Source organism: Bos indicus, chromosome X (assembly GCF_029378745.1).
Source record: "Bos indicus isolate NIAB-ARS_2022 breed Sahiwal x Tharparkar chromosome X, NIAB-ARS_B.indTharparkar_mat_pri_1.0, whole genome shotgun sequence".
Classification (NCBI taxonomy): Eukaryota; Metazoa; Chordata; class Mammalia; order Artiodactyla; family Bovidae; genus Bos; species Bos indicus.
This window is the reverse complement of record NC_091789.1, coordinates 97620173-97646775: the sequence shown is the minus strand read 5'-3', so window position 1 is coordinate 97646775 and position 26603 is coordinate 97620173. Positions and strand designations below refer to the sequence as shown.

At 44.1% G+C, this 26603-nt stretch overlaps 2 pseudogenes; both read right to left on the bottom strand.

Moving 5' to 3' along the window:
- Positions 1 to 2359: 2359 nt before the first annotated feature.
- On the bottom strand, positions 2360 to 5794 carry LOC139180985 (germ cell-less protein-like 1 pseudogene; annotated as a pseudogene).
- Positions 5795 to 18676: 12882 nt separating this feature from the next.
- LOC139180956 (germ cell-less protein-like 1 pseudogene) lies at positions 18677 to 22110 on the bottom strand (annotated as a pseudogene).
- Positions 22111 to 26603: the final 4493 nt, after the last annotated feature.

The window sequence follows — 26603 nt, the reverse complement described above, 5'->3', positions numbered from 1 at the left end:
GCTGGCTATAGGTCTGGATTCAAAGAAGAGGTCTGTGCATGGGCTATGAATTTGAGAGTCTATGACATATAGATGGTGCCTGGAGTCAAGCAAGTAAACCTTAGAACAGGGGGCAGATGACACACCCCTTTCAAGAGATTTATCTTGAATAAAGGGAAGGGCATCAAGGCCCAGGTAGCTGAGTGGACGAGGAAAGGGTGGAACCTCATGAGGGCTCATAAAATATAAATGTGTGTGTGTGTGTGTGTATGAATGTCTTAGAAGTCATGTTACTAGCTGAACAGGTGATGACATAAAAACCTTGGATTCTGCTTCAATCCACTTATTTCCATGTGTGTGTGTGTCTGTGTGTGTGTGTGTGCGTGTGTGTGTTTGCTGACCCCAATTCAAAAGTTTAAGTTTAATCGCATGACTAAACTGATGTGATGTGCTTATATAAAATAGGTGAATTTTGCTATTTTAACTCTCACCAGGCAGTTTCATGTCCAAATTCTGTGGCTGAGACTTGGCAAGTACCTTCCTGTAGACCTTGTGGCTGGACACTCCCTCTTCTTTTTATTTTCCTCTTAAAAAGTTGGTTTTCTTTTTCCAGCACATGATTTATCTTTCATCGAAATTTCAGTGTCATCTTTGTGCTGTTTATATATAGACCCTTTCCACAGTAGCATAATTTACACTGGTCTGCTGTCTGTGTCCATCCCACTTCCATCCCTGGGGCACTGCTTTCTCCTTCATAAGTCATTGTTTATTTAAGTCTCTTGTGTCTTTGCACACGAATGCTAAGCTTTATCTTCTTCCAGCATCTATCTCTAGGACACCACTGGAAGGGAAGATGACAGAAGAGGGTTTGTCTACCGAATTGTAATAACATTTCATTCCTGTCTCCTTAAGACAGGCAGAAGCAGAGATGGACTATCAAAAGATGCAACAGAACCAGATGTAGAAACAGCCAGAGACAGGACAGCCTGACAGAAAAACAGAGATAGCTGGTCAGGCAGGCTGAGAAAGCCCAACAGATGGACAGACTCAGAAATTGTACCTCCTCCCGCAAAAGAGACAGCTAGAAAGGCATACACAGAAAGGGGCAGACAGAGACAGGTAGAAATAGATGGAGACAGAGACAGGGAGGCAGAGGAAGCCAGGCACAGACAGGGACAAACAGACACCCATTCAAACTAAGGCAAAGAATGATGGTTGCAGACAGAGACAGGGAGACAGGCAGAGGCTGATTGACACAGATAGAAAGACAGAGACAGACAGACTGAGAGACAGAGAAAGACAGACGCACACTGAAAGAGAGCCAACAGACATAGAGATAGTGATGGGGAGAGAGAGAGTCAGAGAGAAACAAGGTTGGGGGTGGGGAGAAAGACAGAGACAGATCGGGACAGAAAGGGAAAGACAAAGACAGACGGATGGAGAAAGAGACACAGAGAGATGCAGATACAGACGGATACAGAAGCACTGGAGAAATACAGAGACAGAGACAGAAACATAGAGACCCAGACACAAACAGATTGTCAGAAACAGAGAGAAACAGAAAGATACGGACAGTAAGACAGAGACAGAGAGTGACGAAGATAGGCAGTCTGAGACAGAGACTGAGGAAGACAAAGACAGAGGTAGATAGAAATTAGACAGGGATGCAGACAGACATCATGGAGACAGAGATAGGGGATGACAGAGAGAGTGGCAGACATACAGAGAGGGAAAAACAGAGACAGGGATAAATCCTCATCATTGTCAAGGACCACGTGGTATCCCATAGGGGTACATCTCCTTTAGTGTGGCGTTTACTTTGCTGTTATTTAGCTTGATGGTTTCCTGTAGCATTACCATGACTGTTCGTCGCCCTGCCTCCCCATCTCCCCTTGCCTTTACGAAGAGGCTAACAAAATGAGTATCAACATGGGAAAAGATTTCTTCCTCATCCTGAGCAGTCAAAAAGAAAAGAAAAAAAAAAAGAGAGAAAAAATAGAGACAGGTATTGGATAAATTGCCCAAACTGGCAAATGGCAACAGTCAGGGTTTGTGAGAGTTTAAATGTTTAAATGAGTGTATTTCAGCTGTCACTGTTTGTACATTATTGAACATCTTTCTATTGTGAGCGGCAACAAGCAATTTAAGGATTTAAAGCTCGTTGGGTAGGAAAACAAAAGCAGATCTTTCAGTCAAGGTACACTTGTAGCTAAGTAGTCTCTGAATTTCCCAACTGAGGATACCTCTGTTTAGATGAAATGGCATCTTGGCATTCAGCTCAAGAACAAGTGATTTCAAATTGCTTAGAGAGTTTACATAAAGAAAGTGAAATTCTTACCGAAAAAAAAAATAACAATAATTTTTACGTTTCAACTGAATCATGACTTACTCTTCTCCCCAGTTATTTTTAAACACAAATAAAATGAAGTCTATTGTTTGTAGTTGGTTAGGTATATGGAATATAAGGGAACACAAGAAAGGGTAGGGGGCTGCAAAATTAAGGGCAAACATCGAAGGATGCAACAGCAGCTTCCTGGTTGAACCATTTCATATAAGTAACTGTCACGTAAATATTACTCTAATCCTAGTATGTGGGTTTGGGATAAGGAAGCCTTTCAAATCTCCTTAAAGAGGAAAAGGAATGAATGAATGGATAAAGTCAAAAGTAATTTGTTCACTGATGGACAATGGATAAAATCTAATTGGGAAGAGAAACATAAACCACCAGTAAGGAAAATTCTGATTTCAACTAAGTAAAGCCTTAAATCTGGTGACTGTTTTTTTTTTTTTTTTAATTTAAATGTACATTTATTTATTTTAATTGGAGGCTAATTACTTTACAATATTGTATTGGTTTTGCCATACATCAACATGAATCTGCCAAACACCAATAGAGTATACTAGTTTTTTTTATTTGTTCATCTTGTATTAATTTATCACACTCTTTCCAAGCATGTATTTATTATTTATATGGATTCTTAAATAGAGTTTTCCATTCTTTGACCTCAAAATGACTCAATGGAGGGAATGGGATGGTGACAATTTGTAAGTTAACAGTAATCAGAAACTAACAAATTCAAATCGTGACTAGTGTGCTTCTCCTTTTGTGACAAAAACACTTTTTATCTTACCCTTTTGATTACTAGTGTGGACTTCTCGTGATCCCACTTCCAGATGCCAAATAATTCCCATTATAATTCAAAAGCGTTTCTTTCCAGAGGTTACCAGACCTGTTTTTAAGCGGGAAAGAGTCTTTCCACGTACAATTCCAACGTCAAATGTTTCTGAAGGGCAAAGGCCATCAGCGTGCTTAGAGAGTGCATTCTGGTGCATAAATAATTCGTGGCTGTATGCCACAGAAAAAGTCTGTCTAGTACCGAGATGTCCTCATAGCATCAATCTGCCGCCTTCCACTCCACCCCCAATATAGGGTTGTATAAGATTGGAGGCGTCTTTCTAGGGTTAAAATGCTAGGAAAGTCAAAATAAAGCCAAAGTAACATCAAGATACGATATGAAGTCAACTAACCTAAGAATGTTGAGGAACAACCAATAAAGAGAAGATCATCAGTGTAGCCTGGGTGCGTTCACAGAGTGAGAGATCATGGGAACCAAGTACTACACACTCAGTGGCAGGGAATGGGGAAAGGGAAGCAATCCAAAGGAAGCTAGCGGTAGTGGTGGTAATGAGTGGGGCAGAGTGGCTCTAAACACGCGAACTGAAAGAGAAACCAAACGGTTTCTTTAACATTCCTTTAATCAAGCTAAAGGAAATGCATATTTTAAAAGAGTTTCACCAGCAGTAGTAGAGTAGGTAGGTTCACAGGTTCTCTCTAAAGTCAACTGGTCTTTGACTTTGCAGAAATGATGGGAGGGGGCATTGATGGATGGTAAACCAGGAGGACAGGTTGCCACTTTAACAGCACAAATGAGGTCTAAAGGTGTTGGGGGAGCAGGGCTTTAACATTTCTCCTCTTCATAGGCTCAGGTAAACGATCTCAAGTATTATGAGCTACAGTTCAACAAAGACTCTGACAGAGGTGGGCCACCAGAGGTGGGCAAGTCCGGTTGGTCCCGCAGAAGGAGCTGGCATCTGGACAAAGCTGGTCGTCCCTGACCCCAGGAAAAGAGCTGCTCACCTCTCTGAGATTTTGTTTTCAGGAGTCCTCACTCAGGGAAACGCCCCTCTCTGGGGAGGTACAGGAAATTACAGGTCACATATATGGGGAAAACCACATCTTCGTTCTCCAGATTCACCACCTCTAGCTCTTCATCCTTTCCCAGGGAAAGCACCTGGAGTTCTGTCTCCTTCCGGAAAATGGCTCTTCCAGCCCTGTCCAAGGAGGCCAGGCGCAAGCGGAACGCGACCTTTCTCTGCCAGAGTAAGCTGACCCCGAGACCGCAAGACTTGTTCAGCACGCTGCGCTTGAAAATGATGCGCCGGTTGGCATAGCACACCACCAAGTCCCAGCCGACGTTGAAGCCTGCCCACCGCCAGGTGCACTGCTTATCCCTGAGGAGCTGGCCCCCGCACCGCATGCTGGTCCTCTGGAGGTCGGACTCGAAGACATCCACGGGCCCGAGGTCTCTGGTCTGCTCAGCCCGGAGGAGGGCAAGCCACTGCTCTTTGTACACTGGGGTCAGCCACGTGGCAGGGATCAGTGCATCCTGGTCGATGATGCGTGCTGACGGCAGGTCGCAGATCATGTAGGCAAGCCGCAGCTGCTGGAACGCTGGCACGAAGGCTCTGCCCTGCTCGGTCTCCAGGAAAGGGGTGCCCTCTGACTCCTGCCTGGACCTGGCAAACCACGAGTCGGCGTCAGGCAGTAGGTCTCTGCGGGGGCCTCTCCATGTCGGCTGCAGCTGCAGGAACATCCACTTTTTCAGCGTCGTGTACACATCCATCTCTACCTCCATCACGAAGAGCTCTGAAGAGGCAATGACCTCTTTCATGAGATCCAGGCTAACTTCTCTCAATAACTCCTCACTATGCTGGGTCATCAGGTTGTCCAGCAGCCACTGAAGACACATGGCCCTGATGTTCTGCAGTCCGTAGCTCTCAGCAGAGCAGTAGTAGCTGCACACGGTCTGATCACTGACCGTCTCCTTCATTATCTCTCCGCACTGCTGAATCAGCTTGTCCAGCTGCAGCATGCTGGCTGTGGCCAGCATGGGGACCACTCGACCGGGTGGGATGAGCACAGAGTTTCGGTACAGGGAACCTAAAGCCTCGTGCAGTGCCTCACGATCAATGTTCTCGTCAGGCATCTGCAACTCTACAGTATCCATGGTTGTCTCACGCCACGCACCACTGAACATGCTAGCAAAGTATCCTGACCGGCACAAGTAGACCTTGTGCAAGTTCCACTCCTTCCCCAAGGCACGGATCTGCACGTCACTCCCTTCTCCTCTCAGAAAAAGTGTCTTATAAACGGACTCTAAACGGTCTTTTGCTCGCTTCCTGTGAGGCGCTTTTGTGAGCTGCCCTTCTGGGCCTGTCTTCCGCTTGTGGCGCCCTTGGCTAGTGGTGGGTCTGGCCTCTTCGCTCTCCTCCCCTTCCTCTATCACTGCCACTGCTACCTCCTCGGCCTCCTCCTCCCCCTCAGGGGCACCTGGCTCCTCTGGGGCATGCCCCACTCTGTTCGAGGGCATCTGACTGTTGACTGCTCCCATGGCTTTTACCTCAGGGGTGCAGAGGGCAAGCTTCCTCACCAGACGCAGCCGCCACTGGCACTAGCTCAGCCCACGGTGTCGTTGGATACGGCTGATGTTTGTGACGTCATCTTGGACGCCACGCAAAGCCACACCCACGAGGCTTTCCCCTACCCCTCCCACTCCCCATCACAGGATCAGTGCACTCTGTACCAGGAATTCCACTCTGTGTATCTTTCCCTCCAGGGATGATTTCTCTGGGGCTCCCTTCGTAGGATACTGGTGGAACAGAGGACTTTGTGTATGAATTTTCCCCATGAATCTTAAGAACATCATTTCCTCTTCCCCATTTGACATAATTACTGATCACTCCTTTTTTTGGATAATTACGTCTTGGTTCCAGCTCTGTGCTCTATGCACCTTAATTTCTGTAATTATTTTCTTAGGTTATCCCATCATTTGCGGCTGTCAAAACATTTTCTGTGATAAAAGTGGCAATGTTTGCCCAGTCTTTGCTTTTGTCTCTATTTTAGACACCAGCTAAGCATGTAACAAACTTAAACACTGAAAGAAATGAGGAATGAATGAGATGGATTTTGATTTTTGAGGAAATTAATAATATTAAATACCGACAAGTGTTATATGCTAAACAAAGTATACGGTGTAGAGAGAGTGTGGACCTTTCAATGACAAGGAAAGTACAATGCAAGGGAAAAAACTTTGAAAACGGTAAGTCTCTCAGGTCATTTGACCTTGCCTAAGTAGAATGTTTGGGGCTTCCCAAACATTCCCAGTGGTAAACAATCCACCTGCCAATGCAGGAGACGCATGAGGCATGGGTTGGGAAGACTTCCTCGAGGAGGAAACGACAACCCACTCCAGTATTCATGCCTGAAAAATTCCATGAATAGCAGAGACTTGCAAACTCGTGTCCATGGGGTCGCAAAGATTCTGCCCTATTCAAATCATGTGAGTAGAATGTTTACACACTTTGAATAGGACAGGATAACCTTAAATCACATTTTAAATATTCTCTGTTAGATGGCTATAGAAAGTTGATAAGAAGGTCTATATAATGCTTCAGGTTGAGTGGTGCTTGGCATGAGAGAAACATGAATACTGACTCTAGAGTTGTGACAGCTAATGGTGAATGGTGAACAGTGCCGCCAGATTCATGGTCTCCGAAGGAGAAGATTTAACTCGGGACCAAAGACAGTCTCAGTCACTTGGAGCATTGTGTAGATTTTATCTAAAGTGAAAGTGACAGAAAAAGCTTCAGACATAGACGTCAGAAGGGAGCAGGAGAGAACCCACCTCACTACTTTAAGCAAGGCGTTATACACTTCTCAACTAGCTGCTGAGACTAGATAAAAGATACCTCAAGACTTCGAGAATTTTTCCAGACCCTTTCCTGTAACATACCTCCTGGGATGACATCAGCACGAGATTAGCCAGAAGGAACAGGTTAACCCAGAGCTACAGCTGTGGAAGTTTTTACCCAGACCTTCTCCCATAACATATATCCAAAGCTTAAAAAAAAAAAAAAAAAGACATGTCCTTGAATAAGAGATACTGCGGCCTACGAGGCCTACATATCTATAGCAAAGAATGTGAAAAAGAAAGAATGTTTATCTCCTCCTTAAAGGGGCCTTAGGCTTTGACTCCTTATCAACCTGCCTAAGTTAACTCTCTCAGTTCCCCCTTTTTATTTTAGGAGAATATTGTTGCTGAGGGGAAAGGGGCAGAGAAATCTGTCAGTAACTGCTTCCTGCAGGTGAGGGGCACTGACCCTAAGCGGTTGAAGCAACATATTCTCCTTACCCTTTTACTTAGGGTTTCTGATCCAAGGGCCCCAAGTAGTAAATACACAGTTATATATGTAAGGAGCAAACAGCAAAAAACAGAATGATTACAATGATTGTAGTCAAGATAGTTTTTCACAAAGGAGAGCTTGTAAACCAAGATTGTATCTGTAACCATGGTGGAACATCAGGGGAGTCCATTTTGAAGAGTGGCCAGAATCTCTGCATCACTGTTACTTTGTCTGGGAAGCCACTGTATCCTTTAGAAAGAACAAACTAGATAAGTAGATTAAAAGGCAGAGACCAAATATCAGTAGATGAATTACTGTAATCAGCAGTCCAAGAATAACCTGCAAGAATCAGCTTACATTTGATAGTAACTTTGATCCTGGTCTGGGTAGAGTCAACACTTGGGCTGCCCTATTTATAAGAATGGAGCCATCTGGCATATTCATATACATTTTGAATGTAGGTATAAAAAACCCAGTTAGAAGTAGCTGAAAGAATGAAAACCTGAAATTTAACAGACAAAATAAATCTTATAATTTCTTTTCAGGTGAATGAGTCTATAACCCAGCGTAGACAGGTGCTTGAGGTAGCCAGTTGTCAAAGTTTGTCCAGGTAGGCCTTGGCTTCTTACTGTGGTATTACTGTAAAAGCCAAAATAGTTGTCCCCATTAACAACTTAGGTGCTTTTCTAGGTATGAGAAGATGCAAGAATTTGGGCTCAAGAAAATCTTTACCTGAAAATCTCTAACTATCCAAAGGCCTGTTTTGTCCATTTTTCCAGAACACAGAGCGAGTGCCTAATTTCTGATTTTCACCCTGAACTCCTTTCAGGGGACGTTGAAGGTCAGCAGCTGTAGTGTCCATGAGTTAATCTTTGTAGAGGCAGATAGCAAGTGCCAGTTGCCAGAGCAGGGCCCTTTTATGGCCATGAGTTTGACCATGGTTCGCAGAGCATTTCATTACCATCTTGTTCCATGGTGCTGGGAGGGTTCATTCGCAGGTCTGTCAAAGATCTCACTGATAGGCCACTCAGTGTGTTATTACTGGACTAGGCCCTGTGAGTAACAAAAGTCTCTGGACCACACCTGTCTTACTAGTCTCTTGGTCCAGGAAAATATTCTGTCTTGTTGCTTCTTATATACAGAGTCACACCATTATACTTATGGATTTCATATGGAGCTGCACACCATCATTATATCAGTGGCTCAGTCACACACTTGATAATGTAAGGAACAACACTTCTTGAAGCAGGCAGTATAGAAAACAATATCGTTAGAAGTAATAGTAGAATCATCAGTAAGAACTTCAATCAAGAACTTCTATTAAGTATAGCCCAGTGACATATCCATGTCATCTGATTTCGTTTGCTAAATGACTTTCAGATCAGATCAGATCAGATCCATCGCTCAGTCGTGTCCAGCTCTTTGCAACCCCATGAATCGCAGCACGCCAGGCCTCCCTGTCCATCACCAACTCCCGGAGTTCACCCAGACTCACGTCCATCGAGTCAGTGACGCCATCCAGCCATCTCATCCTCTGTCGTCCCCTTCTCCTCCTGCCCCCAATCCCTCCCAGCCTCAGAGTCTTTTCCAATGAGTCAACTCTTCGCATGAGGTGGCCAAAGTACTGGAGTTTCAGCTTTAGCATCATTCCTTCCAAAGAAATCCCAGGGCTGATCTCCTTCAGAATGGACTGGTTGGATCTCCTTGCAGTCCAAGGGACTCTCAAGAGGCTTCTCCAACACCACAGTTCAAAAGCATCAAGTCTTCGGCACTCAGCCTTCTTCACAGTCCAACTCTCACATCCATACATGACCACAGGAAAAACTATAGCCTTGACTAGACGAACCTCTGTTGGCAAAGTAGTGTCTCTGCTTTTGAATCTGCTATCTAGGTTGGTCATAGCTTTCCTGTCAAGGAGCAAGCGTCTTTTAGTTTCATGGCTTCAGTCACCATCTGTAGTGATTTTGGAGCCCAAAAAGATAAAGTCTGACACTGTTCCACTGTTTCCCCATCTATTTCCCATGAAGCGATGGGACCGGACGCCATGATCTTCGTTTTCTGAATGTTGAGCTTTAAGCCAACTTTTTCCACTCTCCACTTTCTCTTTCATCAAGAGGCTTTTTAGTTCCTCTTCACTGTCTGCCATAAGGGTGGTGTCATCTACATATCTGAGGTTATTGATATTTCTCCTGGCAATCTTGATTCCAGCTTGTGTTCTTCCAGTCCAGCGTTTCTCATGATGTACTCTGCATAGAAGGTAAATAAGCAGGGTGGCAATATACAGCCTTGACGTACTCCTTTTCATCTTTGGAACCAGTCTGTTGTTCCATGTCCAGTTCGAACTGTTGCTTCCTGACCTGCATACAGATTTCTCCAGAGGCAGGTCAGGTGGTCTGCTATTCCCATCTCTTTCAGAATTTTCCACAGTTTATTGTGATCCACACAGCTAAAGGCTTTGGCATAGTCAATAAAGCAGAAATAGATGTTTTTCTGGAACTCTCTTGCTTTTTCCATGATCCAGCGGATGTTGGCAATTTGATCTCTGGTTCCTCTGCCTTTTCTAAAACCAGCTTGAACATCTGGAAGTTCACGGTTTACGTATTGCTGAAGCCTGGCTTGGAGAGTGTTGAGCATGACTTTACTAGCACGTGAGATGAGTGCACTTGTGTGGTAGTTTGAGCATTCTTTGGCATTGTCTTTCTTTGGGATTGGAATGAAAACTGACCTTTTCCAGTCCTGTGGCCACTGCTGAGTTTTCCAAATCTGCTGGCATATTGAGCCCAGCACTTTCACAGCATCATCTTTCAGGATTTGAAATAGCTCCCCTGGAATTCCATCATCTCCACTAGCTTTGTTCATAGTGATGCTTTCTAAGGCCCACTTGACTTCACATTCCAGGATGTCTGGCTCTAGGTCAGTGATCACACCATCGTGATTATCTGGCTCGTGAAGATCTTTTTTGTACAGTTCTTCCGTGTATACTTGCCACCTCTCCTGAATATCTTCTGCTTCTGTTAGGCCCATACCATTTCTGTCCTTTCTCGAGCCCATCTTTGCATGAAATGTTCCCTTGGTATCTCTTGTTTTCTTGAAGAGATCTCTACTCTTTCCCATTCTGTTGTTTCCCTCTATTTCTTTGCATTGATCGCTGAGGAAGGCTTTCTTATCTCTTCTTGCTATTCTTTGGAACTCTGCATTCAGATGCTTATATCTTTCCTCTTCTCCTTTGCTTTTCCCTTCTCTTCTTTTCACAGCTATTTGTAAGGCCTCCCCAGACAGCCATTTTGCTTTTTTGCATTTCTTTTCCATGGGGATGGTTTGATCCCTGTCTCCTGTACAATGTCACGAACCTCATTCCATAGTTCATCAGGCACTCTTATCTATCAGATCTAGGCCCTTAAATCTGTTTCTCACTTCCACTGTATAATCATAAGGGATTTGATTTAGGTCATACCTGAATGGCCTAGAGGTTTTCCCTACTTTCTTCAATTAAAGTCTGATTTTGGCAATAAGGAGTTCATGATCTGAGCCACCGTCAGCTCCTGGTCTTGTTTTTGCTGACTGTGTAGAGCTTCTCCATCTTTGGCTGCAAAGAATATAATCAGTCTGATTTTGGTGTGGACCATCTGTTGATGTCCATGTGTAGAGTCTTCTCTTGTGTTATTGGAAGAGGGTATTTGTTATGACCAGTGCATTTTCTTGGCAAAACTCTATTAGTCTTTGCCCTGCTTCATTCCGTATTCCAAGGCCAAATTTGCCTGTTACTCCAGGTGTTTCTTGATTTCCTACTTTTGCATTCAGTCCCCTATAATTAAAAGGACATCTTTTTTGGGTGTTAGTTCTAAAAGGCCTGGTAGGTCTTCGTAGAACCGTTCAGCTTCTTCAGCCTTACTGGTTGGGCCATAGACTTGGATTACTGTGATGTTGAATGGTTTGCCTTGGAAACGAACAGAGATCATTCTGTCGTTTTTGAGATTGCATCCAAGTACTGCATTTCAGACTCTTTTGTTGACCATGACGGCTACTCCATTTCTTCTGAGGGATTCCTGCCCACAGTAGCAGATATAATGGTCACCTGAGTTAAATTCACCCATTCCAGTCCATTTGAGTTCGCTGATTCCGAGAATGTCGACATTCACTCTTGCCATCTCTTGTTGGACTACGTCCAATTTGCCTTGATTCATGGACCTGACATTCCAGGTTCCTATGCAATATTGCTCTTTACAGCGTCGGACCTTGCTTCTATCACCAGTCACATCCACAGCTGGGTATTGTTTTTGCTTTGGCTCCATTCCTTCATTCTTTCTGGAGTTATTTCTCCACTGATCTCCAGTAGCATATTGGGCACCTACTGACCTGGGGAGTTCCTCTTTCAGTATCCTCTCCTTTTGCCTTTTCATACTGCTCATGGGGTTGTCAAGGCAAGAATACTGAAGTGGTTTGCCATTCCCTTCTCCAGTGGACCACATTCTGTCAGACCTCTCCACCATGACCCACCCGTCTTGGGTTGTCCTATGGGCATGGCTTAGTTTCATTGAGTTAGACAAGGCTGTTGTCCTAGTGTGATTAGATTGACTAGTTTTCTGTGAGTACAGTTTCAGTGTGTCTGCCCTCTGATGCCCTCTTGCACCACCTACCGTCTTACTTGGGCTTCTCTTACCTTGGGCGTGGGTTATCTCTTCACGGCTGCTCCAGCAAAGCCCAGCCGCCGTTCTTTACCTTGGACGAGGGGTATCTCCTCACCGCCGCCCTTCCTGACCTTCAACGTGGGATAGCTCCTCTAGGCCTCCTGCGCCCAGGCAGCCACGGCTCCTTGGATGTGGGGTCGGTCCTCCCGGCCGCCGCCCCTGGCCTCGGGCTTGGGATTGCTCCTCCCGGCCACCGCCCCTTACCTGAGACGCGGGGTAGCTCCTCTCGGCCATTCCTGCGCCCTGTCGGTGAGTCCCACTCAATCAAGAGTAGGCTCCATTATTGGAGCCACCCTGACCCTGAGAGTCAAATTTGCTCAAGATATTCCATTTGTTCATGATAGTCAGCCTGCTTTGTGAAACTGGTTGAAAGTGAAAGTCACTCCGTCGTGTTCGACTGTTTGCGACCCCATGGACTATACAGTCCGTGGAATTCTCCAGGCCACAATACTGGACTGGGTAGCCTTTCCCTTCTCCAGGGGATCTTCCCAACCCAGGGATCGAACCCAGGTCTCCTCCACCGCACGTGGATTCTTTACCAGCTGAGCCACACGAGGGAAGTTCTGCTAAATACATCACTTACCTTGAGGAACACAAAATCGGCTGTCTCTAGTTGTAACAAATGATGCTTATTCTCCTGATAGAGGCCGTGCCACAATGAGGTACTATTTGTTATGTAACATCTTATATAACACCCATATGGCATACGCTAACTTATCTTGTGTGTTCAGGATAATTGTTGAGACTCTGTGATATGTTAAACTAAACATTCCAGCAGATCTTGTTTCCCAGAAACGGGTGGGGGAGGGGGGAGGGGTTAGAGAGAGGGGATTATCCAGTAACAGTCAAACCAATTTCTTTTAAAAACTCACCAGGAAGGGCTTCTCTGGTGGCTCAGATGGTAAAGAATCTGCCTGCAATGCAGGAGACCCGGGTTCGGTCCCTGGGTCGGGAAGATCCCCTGGAGAAGGGAATGGCAACCCACTCCAGTATTCTTGCCTGAAGAATACCATGGACAGAGGAGCCTCCTGGGCTATAGTCCATGGGGTTGCAAAGAGTCAGACATGACTGAGCGACTCTCTCTCTCTCTCTCTTTCTCTCTCTCTCTCTCTCACACACACACACACACACACACACGAAGAATAACTGACTCCCTATTCATATAGGCTTTGTGACTTGCTATTCTCACATTAGGGAAAATCATAACTAGCAAGGGTGGTCCAAAACTTGTCTTTGATTCTAACAAAAGTCATGTGGTGCTCAAAGGTGAACCCAGCTGGATTCATTGCCTGGTTTTTATAATCCAAGCCCTTGACTTCAAGTCCTGTTGCAAGGACTAATAATCATTGTGTTTCGTTTGATTACTTGTTTTGCAGTTGGCCAATGCATCCTGTCTGGAGTCTTAAATGCTATTGCACAGCCCGTGTCACACCAGAGTATTCAATGATGCATTCTACTGCAAAAGGAGCAGGAGAGACCAATCCATGTCCTACTACAGACTACATTCTCTAAACAAATTCCTGATCATCAAACTCAGAGCAATGTTGATAATCTAGATAACATGGGTTAATGGCTTGTGGCCAGAAGGGGGTACTAAAAAATATCTCTTGACATCCAGGCTAGGACATGTTATTCTCCCATTAGACATTGAAAAAAATCTCAGGGAATGCCAACTTCAGGTGAGATCATGAGATCTTGTCACTCTGAGATCATGATAAAGTGAGACAAAACAAAGGCCACTTCATGATTTTTTTGTTCCTTAGCACAGACAAAAGCAAAATCACTGTACAAATCACCGTATATCCCTCTCCTAGCTAGTATGAGTGACTGCTAGTTTGGGGGTTTTGTTTTCCCCTTTGCTTTGTTTCTTTGTTTGTTTTCAGCAATTGTAGCTTTAACCTCACTCTAATCTATTCTCTCTATACAAAAGGTTTATTAAGATACTGTCATAGGAATTCCCTGTCTTCCTGACAGTATCCAATCCAGATCAGAGCTCTGCTTCTTTAAAAATTCACCCAAATCACCTAAAACAAGCCCACCTCTTTTCTTCTTTAATTTTTTTTTTTTGAGGTGGTCCCTTTATTTAGTCTTTATTCAATTTGTTACCATATTGCTTCTGTTTTTTTTTTTGTTTGTTTGTTTGTTAGCTTGTTTGTTTTCTTTTATGTTTTGGTTTTTGGCCACAAGACATGTGGGACCTTAGTTTCCCCAACCAGGGAGCGAACCCACACCACCTACTTTGGAAGGCAAAGGCTCATCCACCGGACCAGCAGGGAAGTCCCAAGCCCAAATCTCTTAACATCCCTTTTCTATCACCCACGTACTTGTGTGGCCCACAGTTCCTTCACTGTGTATGTTCTCCTTCACTGCAAAGAATAATAAACTCAGATTGTTCAACTACAAATGTGTTCCTGCTGGTCTTAAGCTGGGAGGCATCGAAATATCATATCACGTTAAGCCTGATGGCAAAGCAAAGCAGAAGACTCAAATGTATTTGATTTATGTATTTACGTATTTGTATCTAAATGTATTTACAATAACCCCACATGCTATTATTTCTAATGTAAGTTTCAGTTTACAAAGACATTTATTCTGTATCCTTTCAACCAGCGATTTCAAGGCCTAGCGACTGAGAAGAGGGCTAGTATACTGGTGGAGATACTAACAATATGAACAGTAAAAGACCAACCATCAAATACATTGAAAATAGATATTCATGATCGTGGAATGGGAGAAAGAAAGCAAAGGTTGAGTTTTGGACAATGAGTTTGAGATGATGGCCTGACCACCAGGTCAGATGCTGTATGGGCCACAGAAGATTAGACCCAAATTCTTCACATTCCAAAGCACAGGGTTCCAGAACAAACGGTTCCTTTGGGTGGCTACCAACCTTCCTCAAGCCCTGTCCCCAGCCTCCATAACATCTCGGTAAGCACAGTGAGACAAATAAGACCCTGATGAGACCCTGTAAATCCAAATGTGACCATTCTGTATGTCCGATTTTCTAACTCCTCCCCATCCCCACAAACATCACCCACCCCCACATAGGTTATCCAGGCGACCTATGTATTCAGAAGCAGAAAGAAATGTAAATTTTACTTGGAATGACTGATTATAGAACAGCACTATCTCACAGAATCCTCTGCGCTGATAGAGATGTTCCATATCTGCGCTGCGCACAGTATAGTAGCCACGGGTTTACATGTAGCCATTGAGCACTTCAAATGCTGCGAGTGAGACTGAGAGACTGAATTTTCCATTTTATTTAATTTTAATCCATTTAAATAATCACATACGACTAGGGGCTACCATCTTTAAGAATATACCTCTACAGCAAGTCTCCTCACCTGTGGTGGACCATACTCAGCCACTTGCCTTCACCCAAAACATGCTCTTCGTGACCGCTTGGATGATTTTAATTCACTTAGAGTCACCACTCTTCATAAAATCCCATGTACAGCAAACACGCTAATCAAAACCATCAGCTGCTTGTAAATTCCTATTTTTGCCATCACCATGTACTATTTTTATTTTTATTTTTTAAAATAATTGACAGACATCACCAATGTAATGCAGTGTGTTTATGTGATGAATACTGCTCAGAGAATTAAGGATCTTTTGGGTATTCAAATCTTACCTTGAATCTGCCCAGATAGTTTTTGTTCCTTCCACTGCATCTTATTACCCTGCTGGTCTTTAAACCAAGTTTGATAGTTGAAGTTTGCTACAATGTGGAGTGAAATTTATCCTTTGGTGTCTGATCTCAGAATCTAATCATAGCAACTGACATGGAAAACGTGTTCACAGACTAAACCAAACTTTCATCTGCACTGTTAGAACAAATCATTCCCGAAGACTGTTCATATATCAATTGGCTATTGTCTAAATAAATGAGGTAAATTTCAATTCTCTTACTACTAGAAAAAAAAATTGCCACCTTTCTTTAGAATGTCATGAATAGACAAATTTTACTTCTGAAACACAAGCACTTGAAGAAGTATAAGTTTCAGCTAACATCCTGGTTATTTTCTCCTTACCAGCATCAGTGTCTTTCTATTTATTTACTCAAATGAGGAAGGAATCTACATTTAGATTAAAATTGGTTGCCTGGACTATACGTTCTATTTTGTTCCTTTGTAGATCACACCACCTTTGAGATTTCCAAGTGGTGGGGCAGACTGCTGGCTATAGGTCTGGATTCAAAGAAGAGGTCTGTGCATGGGCTATGAATTTGAGAGTCTATGACATATAGATGGTGCCTGGAGTCAAGCAAGTAAACCTTAGAACAGGGGGCAGATGACACACCCCTTTCAAGAGATTTATCTTGAATAAAGGGAAGGGCATCAAGGCCCAGGTAGCTGAGTGGACGAGGAAAGGGTGGAACCTCATGAGGGCTCATAAAATATAAATGTGTGTGTGTGTGTGTGTGTGTATGAATGTCTTAGAAGTCATGTTACTAGCTGAACAGGTGATGACATAAAAACCTTGGATTCTGCTTCAATCCACTTATTTCCATGTGTGTGTGTGTGTCTGTGTGTGTGTGTGTGCGTGTGTGTGTTTGCTGAGCCCAATTCAAAAGTTTAAGTTTAATCGCATGACTAAACTGATGTGATGTGCTTATATAAAATAGGTGAATTTTGCTATTTTAACTCTCACCAGGCAGTTTCATGTCCAAATTCTGTGGCTGAGACTTGGCAAGTACCTTCCTGTAGACCTTGTGGCTGGACACTCCCTCTTCTTTTTATTTTCCTCTTAAAAAGTTGGTTTTCTTTTTCCAGCACATGATTTATCTTTCATCGAAATTTCAGTGTCATCTTTGTGCTGTTTATATATAGACCCTTTCCACAGTAGCATAATTTACACTGGTCTGCTGTCTGTGTCCATCCCACTTCCATCCCTGGGGCACTGCTTTCTCCTTCATAAGTCATTGTTTATTTAAGTCTCTTGTGTCTTTGCACACGAATGCTAAGCTTTATCTTCTTCCAGCATCTATCTCTAGGACACCACTGGAAGGGAAGATGACAGAAGAGGGTTTGTCTACCGAATTGTAATAACATTTCATTCCTGTCTCCTTAAGACAGGCAGAAGCAGAGATGGACTATCAAAAGATGCAACAGAACCAGATGTAGAAACAGCCAGAGACAGGACAGCCTGACAGAAAAACAGAGATAGCTGGTCAGGCAGGCTGAGAAAGCCCAACAGATGGACAGACTCAGAAATTGTACCTCCTCCCGCAAAAGAGACAGCTAGAAAGGCATACACAGAAAGGGGCAGACAGAGACAGGTAGAAATAGATGGAGACAGAGACAGGGAGGCAGAGGAAGCCAGGCACAGACAGGGACAAACAGACACCCATTCAAACTAAGGCAAAGAATGATGGTTGCAGACAGAGACAGGGAGACAGGCAGAGGCTGATTGACACAGATAGAAAGACAGAGACAGACAGACTGAGAGACAGAGAAAGACAGACGCACACTGAAAGAGAGCCAACAGACATAGAGATAGTGATGGGGAGAGAGAGAGTCAGAGAGAAACAAGGTTGGGGGTGGGGAGAAAGACAGAGACAGATCGGGACAGAAAGGGAAAGACAAAGACAGACGGATGGAGAAAGAGACACAGAGAGATGCAGATACAGACGGATACAGAAGCACTGGAGAAATACAGAGACAGAGACAGAAACATAGAGACCCAGACACAAACAGATTGTCAGAAACAGAGAAACAGAAAGATAACGGACAGTAAGACAGAGACAGAGAGTGACGAAGATAGGCAGTCTGAGACAGAGACTGAGGAAGACAAAGACAGAGGTAGATAGAAATTAGACAGGGATGCAGACAGACATCATGGAGACAGAGATAGGGGATGACAGAGAGAGTGGCAGACATACAGAGAGGGAAAAACAGAGACAGGGATAAATCCTCATCATTGTCAAGGACCACGTGGTATCCCATAGGGGTACCATCTCCTTTAGTGTGGCGTTTACTTTGCTGTTATTTAGCTTGATGTTTTCCTGTAGCATTACCATGACTGTTCGTCGCCCTGCCTCCCCATCTCCCCATGCCTTTACGAAGAGGCTAACAAAATGAGTATCAACATGGGAAAAGGTTTCTTCCTCATCCTGAGCAGTCAAAAAGAAAAGAAAAAAAAAGAGAGAGAAAAAATAGAGACAGGTATTGGATAAATTGCCCAAACTGGCAAATGGCAACAGTCAGGGTTTGTGAGAGTTTAAATGTTTAAATGAGTGTATTTCAGCTGTCACTGTTTGTACATTATTGAACATCTTTCTATTGTAAGCGGCAACAAGCAATTTAAGGATTTAAAGCTCGTTGGGTAGGAAAACAAAAGCAGATCTTTCAGTCAAGGTACACTTGTAGCTAAGTAGTCTCTGAATTTCCCAACTGAGGATACCTCTGTTTAGATGAAATGGCATCTTGGCATTCAGCTCAAGAACAAGTGATTTCAAATTGCTTAGAGAGTTTACATAAAGAAAGTGAAATTCTTACCGAAAAAAAAAATAACAATAATTTTTACGTTTCAACTGAATCATGACTTACTCTTCTCCCCAGTTATTTTTAAACACAAATAAAATGAAGTCTATTGTTTGTAGTTGGTTAGGTATATGGAATATAAGGGAACACAAGAAAGGGTAGGGGGCTGCAAAATTAAGGGCAAACATCGAAGGATGCAACAGCAGCTTCCTGGTTGAACCATTTCATATAAGTAACTGTCACGTAAATATTACTCTAATCCTAGTATGTGGGTTTGGGATAAGGAAGCCTTTCAAATCTCCTTAAAGAGGAAAAGGAATGAATGAATGGATAAAGTCAAAAGTAATTTGTTCACTGATGGACAATGGATAAAATCTAATTGGGAAGAGAAACATAAACCACCAGTAAGGAAAATTCTGATTTCAACTAAGTAAAGCCTTAAATCTGGTGACTGTTTTTTTTTTTTTTTAATTTAAATGTACATTTATTTATTTTAATTGGAGGCTAATTACTTTACAATATTGTATTGGTTTTGCCATACATCAACATGAATCTGCCAAACACCAATAGAGTATACTAGTTTTTTTTATTTGTTCATCTTGTATTAATTTATCACACTCTTTCCAAGCATGTATTTATTATTTATATGGATTCTTAAATAGAGTTTTCCATTCTTTGACCTCAAAATGACTCAATGGAGGGAATGGGATGGTGACAATTTGTAAGTTAACAGTAATCAGAAACTAACAAATTCAAATCGTGACTAGTGTGCTTCTCCTTTTGTGACAAAAACACTTTTTATCTTACCCTTTTGATTACTAGTGTGGACTTCTCGTGATCCCACTTCCAGATGCCAAATAATTCCCATTATAATTCAAAAGCGTTTCTTTCCAGAGGTTACCAGACCTGTTTTTAAGCGGGAAAGAGTCTTTCCACGTACAATTCCAACGTCAAATGTTTCTGAAGGGCAAAGGCCATCAGCGTGCTTAGAGAGTGCATTCTGGTGCATAAATAATTCGTGGCTGTATGCCACAGAAAAAGTCTGTCTAGTACCGAGATGTCCTCATAGCATCAATCTGCCGCCTTCCACTCCACCCCCAATATAGGGTTGTATAAGATTGGAGGCGTCTTTCTAGGGTTAAAATGCTAGGAAAGTCAAAATAAAGCCAAAGTAACATCAAGATACGATATGAAGTCAACTAACCTAAGAATGTTGAGGAACAACCAATAAAGAGAAGATCATCAGTGTAGCCTGGGTGCGTTCACAGAGTGAGAGATCATGGGAACCAAGTACTACACACTCAGTGGCAGGGAATGGGGAAAGGGAAGCAATCCAAAGGAAGCTAGCGGTAGTGGTGGTAATGAGTGGGGCAGAGTGGCTCTAAACACGCGAACTGAAAGAGAAACCAAACGGTTTCTTTAACATTCCTTTAATCAAGCTAAAGGAAATGCATATTTTAAAAGAGTTTCACCAGCAGTAGTAGAGTAGGTAGGTTCACAGGTTCTCTCTAAAGTCAACTGGTCTTTGACTTTGCAGAAATGATGGGAGGGGGCATTGATGGATGGTAAACCAGGAGGACAGGTTGCCACTTTAACAGCACAAATGAGGTCTAAAGGTGTTGGGGGAGCAGGGCTTTAACATTTCTCCTCTTCATAGGCTCAGGTAAACGATCTCAAGTATTATGAGCTACAGTTCAACAAAGACTCTGACAGAGGTGGGCCACCAGAGGTGGGCAAGTCCGGTTGGTCCCGCAGAAGGAGCTGGCATCTGGACAAAGCTGGTCGTCCCTGACCCCAGGAAAAGAGCTGCTCACCTCTCTGAGATTTTGTTTTCAGGAGTCCTCACTCAGGGAAACGCCCCTCTCTGGGGAGGTACAGGAAATTACAGGTCACATATATGGGGAAAACCACATCTTCGTTCTCCAGATTCACCACCTCTAGCTCTTCATCCTTTCCCAGGGAAAGCACCTGGAGTTCTGTCTCCTTCCGGAAAATGGCTCTTCCAGCCCTGTCCAAGGAGGCCAGGCGCAAGCGGAACGCGACCTTTCTCTGCCAGAGTAAGCTGACCCCGAGACCGCAAGACTTGTTCAGCACGCTGCGCTTGAAAATGATGCGCCGGTTGGCATAGCACACCACCAAGTCCCAGCCGACGTTGAAGCCTGCCCACCGCCAGGTGCACTGCTTATCCCTGAGGAGCTGGCCCCCGCACCGCATGCTGGTCCTCTGGAGGTCGGACTCGAAGACATCCACGGGCCCGAGGTCTCTGGTCTGCTCAGCCCGGAGGAGGGCAAGCCACTGCTCTTTGTACACTGGGGTCAGCCACGTGGCAGGGATCAGTGCATCCTGGTCGATGATGCGTGCTGACGGCAGGTCGCAGATCATGTAGGCAAGCCGCAGCTGCTGGAACGCTGGCACGAAGGCTCTGCCCTGCTCGGTCTCCAGGAAAGGGGTGCCCTCTGACTCCTGCCTGGACCTGGCAAACCACGAGTCGGCGTCAGGCAGTAGGTCTCTGCGGGGGCCTCTCCATGTCGGCTGCAGCTGCAGGAACATCCACTTTTTCAGCGTCGTGTACACATCCATCTCTACCTCCATCACGAAGAGCTCTGAAGAGGCAATGACCTCTTTCATGAGATCCAGGCTAACTTCTCTCAATAACTCCTCACTATGCTGGGTCATCAGGTTGTCCAGCAGCCACTGAAGACACATGGCCCTGATGTTCTGCAGTCCGTAGCTCTCAGCAGAGCAGTAGTAGCTGCACACGGTCTGATCACTGACCGTCTCCTTCATTATCTCTCCGCACTGCTGAATCAGCTTGTCCAGCTGCAGCATGCTGGCTGTGGCCAGCATGGGGACCACTCGACCGGGTGGGATGAGCACAGAGTTTCGGTACAGGGAACCTAAAGCCTCGTGCAGTGCCTCACGATCAATGTTCTCGTCAGGCATCTGCAACTCTACAGTATCCATGGTTGTCTCACGCCACGCACCACTGAACATGCTAGCAAAGTATCCTGACCGGCACAAGTAGACCTTGTGCAAGTTCCACTCCTTCCCCAAGGCACGGATCTGCACGTCACTCCCTTCTCCTCTCAGAAAAAGTGTCTTATAAACGGACTCTAAACGGTCTTTTGCTCGCTTCCTGTGAGGCGCTTTTGTGAGCTGCCCTTCTGGGCCTGTCTTCCGCTTGTGGCGCCCTTGGCTAGTGGTGGGTCTGGCCTCTTCGCTCTCCTCCCCTTCCTCTATCACTGCCACTGCTACCTCCTCGGCCTCCTCCTCCCCCTCAGGGGCACCTGGCTCCTCTGGGGCATGCCCCACTCTGTTCGAGGGCATCTGACTGTTGACTGCTCCCATGGCTTTTACCTCAGGGGTGCAGAGGGCAAGCTTCCTCACCAGACGCAGCCGCCACTGGCACTAGCTCAGCCCACGGTGTCGTTGGATACGGCTGATGTTTGTGACGTCATCTTGGACGCCACGCAAAGCCACACCCACGAGGCTTTCCCCTACCCCTCCCACTCCCCATCACAGGATCAGTGCACTCTGTACCAGGAATTCCACTCTGTGTATCTTTCCCTCCAGGGATGATTTCTCTGGGGCTCCCTTCGTAGGATACTGGTGGAACAGAGGACTTTGTGTATGAATTTTCCCCATGAATCTTAAGAACATCATTTCCTCTTCCCCATTTGACATAATTACTGATCACTCCTTTTTTTGGATAATTACGTCTTGGTTCCAGCTCTGTGCTCTATGCACCTTAATTTCTGTAATTATTTTCTTAGGTTATCCCATCATTTGCGGCTGTCAAAACATTTTCTGTGATAAAAGTGGCAATGTTTTCCCAGTCTTTGCTTTTGTCTCTATTTTAGACACCAGCTAAGCATGTAACAAACTTAAACACTGAAAGAAATGAGGAATGAATGAGATGGATTTTGATTTTTGAGGAAATTAATAATATTAAATACCGACAAGTGTTATATGCTAAACAAAGTATACGGTGTAGAGAGAGTGTGGACCTTTCAATGACAAGGAAAGTACAATGCAAGGGAAAAAACTTTGAAAACGGTAAGTCTCTCAGGTCATTTGACCTTGCCTAAGTAGAATGTTTGGGGCTTCCCAAACATTCCCAGTGGTAAACAATCCACCTGCCAATGCAGGAGACGCATGAGGCATGGGTTGGGAAGACTTCCTCGAGGAGGAAACGACAACCCACTCCAGTATTCATGCCTGAAAAATTCCATGAATAGCAGAGACTTGCAAACTCGTGTCCATGGGGTCGCAAAGATTCTGCCCTATTCAAATCATGTGAGTAGAATGTTTACACACTTTGAATAGGACAGGATAACCTTAAATCACATTTTAAATATTCTCTGTTAGATGGCTATAGAAAGTTGATAAGAAGGTCTATATAATGCTTCAGGTTGAGTGGTGCTTGGCATGAGAGAAACATGAATACTGACTCTAGAGTTGTGACAGCTAATGGTGAATGGTGAACAGTGCCGCCAGATTCATGGTCTCCGAAGGAGAAGATTTAACTCGGGACCAAAGACAGTCTCAGTCACTTGGAGCATTGTGTAGATTTTATCTAAAGTGAAAGTGACAGAAAAAGCTTCAGACATAGACGTCAGAAGGGAGCAGGAGAGAACCCACCTCACTACTTTAAGCAAGGCGTTATACACTTCTCAACTAGCTGCTGAGACTAGATAAAAGATACCTCAAGACTTCGAGAATTTTTCCAGACCCTTTCCTGTAACATACCTCCTGGGATGACATCAGCACGAGATTAGCCAGAAGGAACAGGTTAACCCAGAGCTACAGCTGTGGAAGTTTTTACCCAGACCTTCTCCCATAACATATATCCAAAGCTTAAAAAAAAAAAAAAAAAGACATGTCCTTGAATAAGAGATACTGCGGCCTACGAGGCCTACATATCTATAGCAAAGAATGTGAAAAAGAAAGAATGTTTATCTCCTCCTTAAAGGGGCCTTAGGCTTTGACTCCTTATCAACCTGCCTAAGTTAACTCTCTCAGTTCCCCCTTTTTATTTTAGGAGAATATTGTTGCTGAGGGGAAAGGGGCAGAGAAATCTGTCAGTAACTGCTTCCTGCAGGTGAGGGGCACTGACCCTAAGCGGTTGAAGCAACATATTCTCCTTACCCTTTTACTTAGGGTTTCTGATCCAAGGGCCCCAAGTAGTAAATACACAGTTATATATGTAAGGAGCAAACAGCAAAAAACAGAATGATTACAATGATTGTAGTCAAGATAGTTTTTCACAAAGGAGAGCTTGTAAACCAAGATTGTATCTGTAACCATGGTGGAACATCAGGGGAGTCCATTTTGAAGAGTGGCCAGAATCTCTGCATCACTGTTACTTTGTCTGGGAAGCCACTGTATCCTTTAGAAAGAACAAACTAGATAAGTAGATTAAAAGGCAGAGACCAAATATCAGTAGATGAATTACTGTAATCAGCAGTCCAAGAATAACCTGCAAGAATCAGCTTACATTTGATAGTAACTTTGATCCTGGTCTGGGTAGAGTCAACACTTGGGCTGCCCTATTTATAAGAATGGAGCCATCTGGCATATTCATATACATTTTGAATGTAGGTATAAAAAACCCAGTTAGAAGTAGCTGAAAGAATGAAAACCTGAAATTTAACAGACAAAATAAATCTTATAATTTCTTTTCAGGTGAATGAGTCTATAACCCAGCGTAGACAGGTGCTTGAGGTAGCCAGTTGTCAAAGTTTGTCCAGGTAGGCCTTGGCTTCTTACTGTGGTATTACTGTAAAAGCCAAAATAGTTGTCCCCATTAACAACTTAGGTGCTTTTCTAGGTATGAGAAGATGCAAGAATTTGGGCTCAAGAAAATCTTTACCTGAAAATCTCTAACTATCCAAAGGCCTGTTTTGTCCATTTTTCCAGAACACAGAGCGAGTGCCTAATTTCTGATTTTCACCCTGAACTCCTTTCAGGGGACGTTGAAGGTCAGCAGCTGTAGTGTCCATGAGTTAATCTTTGTAGAGGCAGATAGCAAGTGCCAGTTGCCAGAGCAGGGCCCTTTTATGGCCATGAGTTTGACCATGGTTCGCAGAGCATTTCATTACCATCTTGTTCCATGGTGCTGGGAGGGTTCATTCGCAGGTCTGTCAAAGATCTCACTGATAGGCCACTCAGTGTGTTATTACTGGACTAGGCCCTGTGAGTAACAAAAGTCTCTGGACCACACCTGTCTTACTAGTCTCTTGGTCCAGGAAAATATTCTGTCTTGTTGCTTCTTATATACAGAGTCACACCATTATACTTATGGATTTCATATGGAGCTGCACACCATCATTATATCAGTGGCTCAGTCACACACTTGATAATGTAAGGAACAACACTTCTTGAAGCAGGCAGTATAGAAAACAATATCGTTAGAAGTAATAGTAGAATCATCAGTAAGAACTTCAATCAAGAACTTCTATTAAGTATAGCCCAGTGACATATCCATGTCATCTGATTTCGTTTGCTAAATGACTTTCAGATCAGATCAGATCAGATCCATCGCTCAGTCGTGTCCAGCTCTTTGCAACCCCATGAATCGCAGCACGCCAGGCCTCCCTGTCCATCACCAACTCCCGGAGTTCACCCAGACTCACGTCCATCGAGTCAGTGACGCCATCCAGCCATCTCATCCTCTGTCGTCCCCTTCTCCTCCTGCCCCCAATCCCTCCCAGCCTCAGAGTCTTTTCCAATGAGTCAACTCTTCGCATGAGGTGGCCAAAGTACTGGAGTTTCAGCTTTAGCATCATTCCTTCCAAAGAAATCCCAGGGCTGATCTCCTTCAGAATGGACTGGTTGGATCTCCTTGCAGTCCAAGGGACTCTCAAGAGGCTTCTCCAACACCACAGTTCAAAAGCATCAAGTCTTCGGCACTCAGCCTTCTTCACAGTCCAACTCTCACATCCATACATGACCACAGGAAAAACTATAGCCTTGACTAGACGAACCTCTGTTGGCAAAGTAGTGTCTCTGCTTTTGAATCTGCTATCTAGGTTGGTCATAGCTTTCCTGTCAAGGAGCAAGCGTCTTTTAGTTTCATGGCTTCAGTCACCATCTGTAGTGATTTTGGAGCCCAAAAAGATAAAGTCTGACACTGTTCCACTGTTTCCCCATCTATTTCCCATGAAGCGATGGGACCGGACGCCATGATCTTCGTTTTCTGAATGTTGAGCTTTAAGCCAACTTTTTCCACTCTCCACTTTCTCTTTCATCAAGAGGCTTTTTAGTTCCTCTTCACTGTCTGCCATAAGGGTGGTGTCATCTACATATCTGAGGTTATTGATATTTCTCCTGGCAATCTTGATTCCAGCTTGTGTTCTTCCAGTCCAGCGTTTCTCATGATGTACTCTGCATAGAAGGTAAATAAGCAGGGTGGCAATATACAGCCTTGACGTACTCCTTTTCATCTTTGGAACCAGTCTGTTGTTCCATGTCCAGTTCGAACTGTTGCTTCCTGACCTGCATACAGATTTCTCCAGAGGCAGGTCAGGTGGTCTGCTATTCCCATCTCTTTCAGAATTTTCCACAGTTTATTGTGATCCACACAGCTAAAGGCTTTGGCATAGTCAATAAAGCAGAAATAGATGTTTTTCTGGAACTCTCTTGCTTTTTCCATGATCCAGCGGATGTTGGCAATTTGATCTCTGGTTCCTCTGCCTTTTCTAAAACCAGCTTGAACATCTGGAAGTTCACGGTTTACGTATTGCTGAAGCCTGGCTTGGAGAGTGTTGAGCATGACTTTACTAGCATGTGAGATGAGTGCACTTGTGTGGTAGTTTGAGCATTCTTTGGCATTGTCTTTCTTTGGGATTGGAATGAAAACTGACCTTTTCCAGTCCTGTGGCCACTGCTGAGTTTTCCAAATCTGCTGGCATATTGAGCCCAGCACTTTCACAGCATCATCTTTCAGGATTTGAAATAGCTCCCCTGGAATTCCATCATCTCC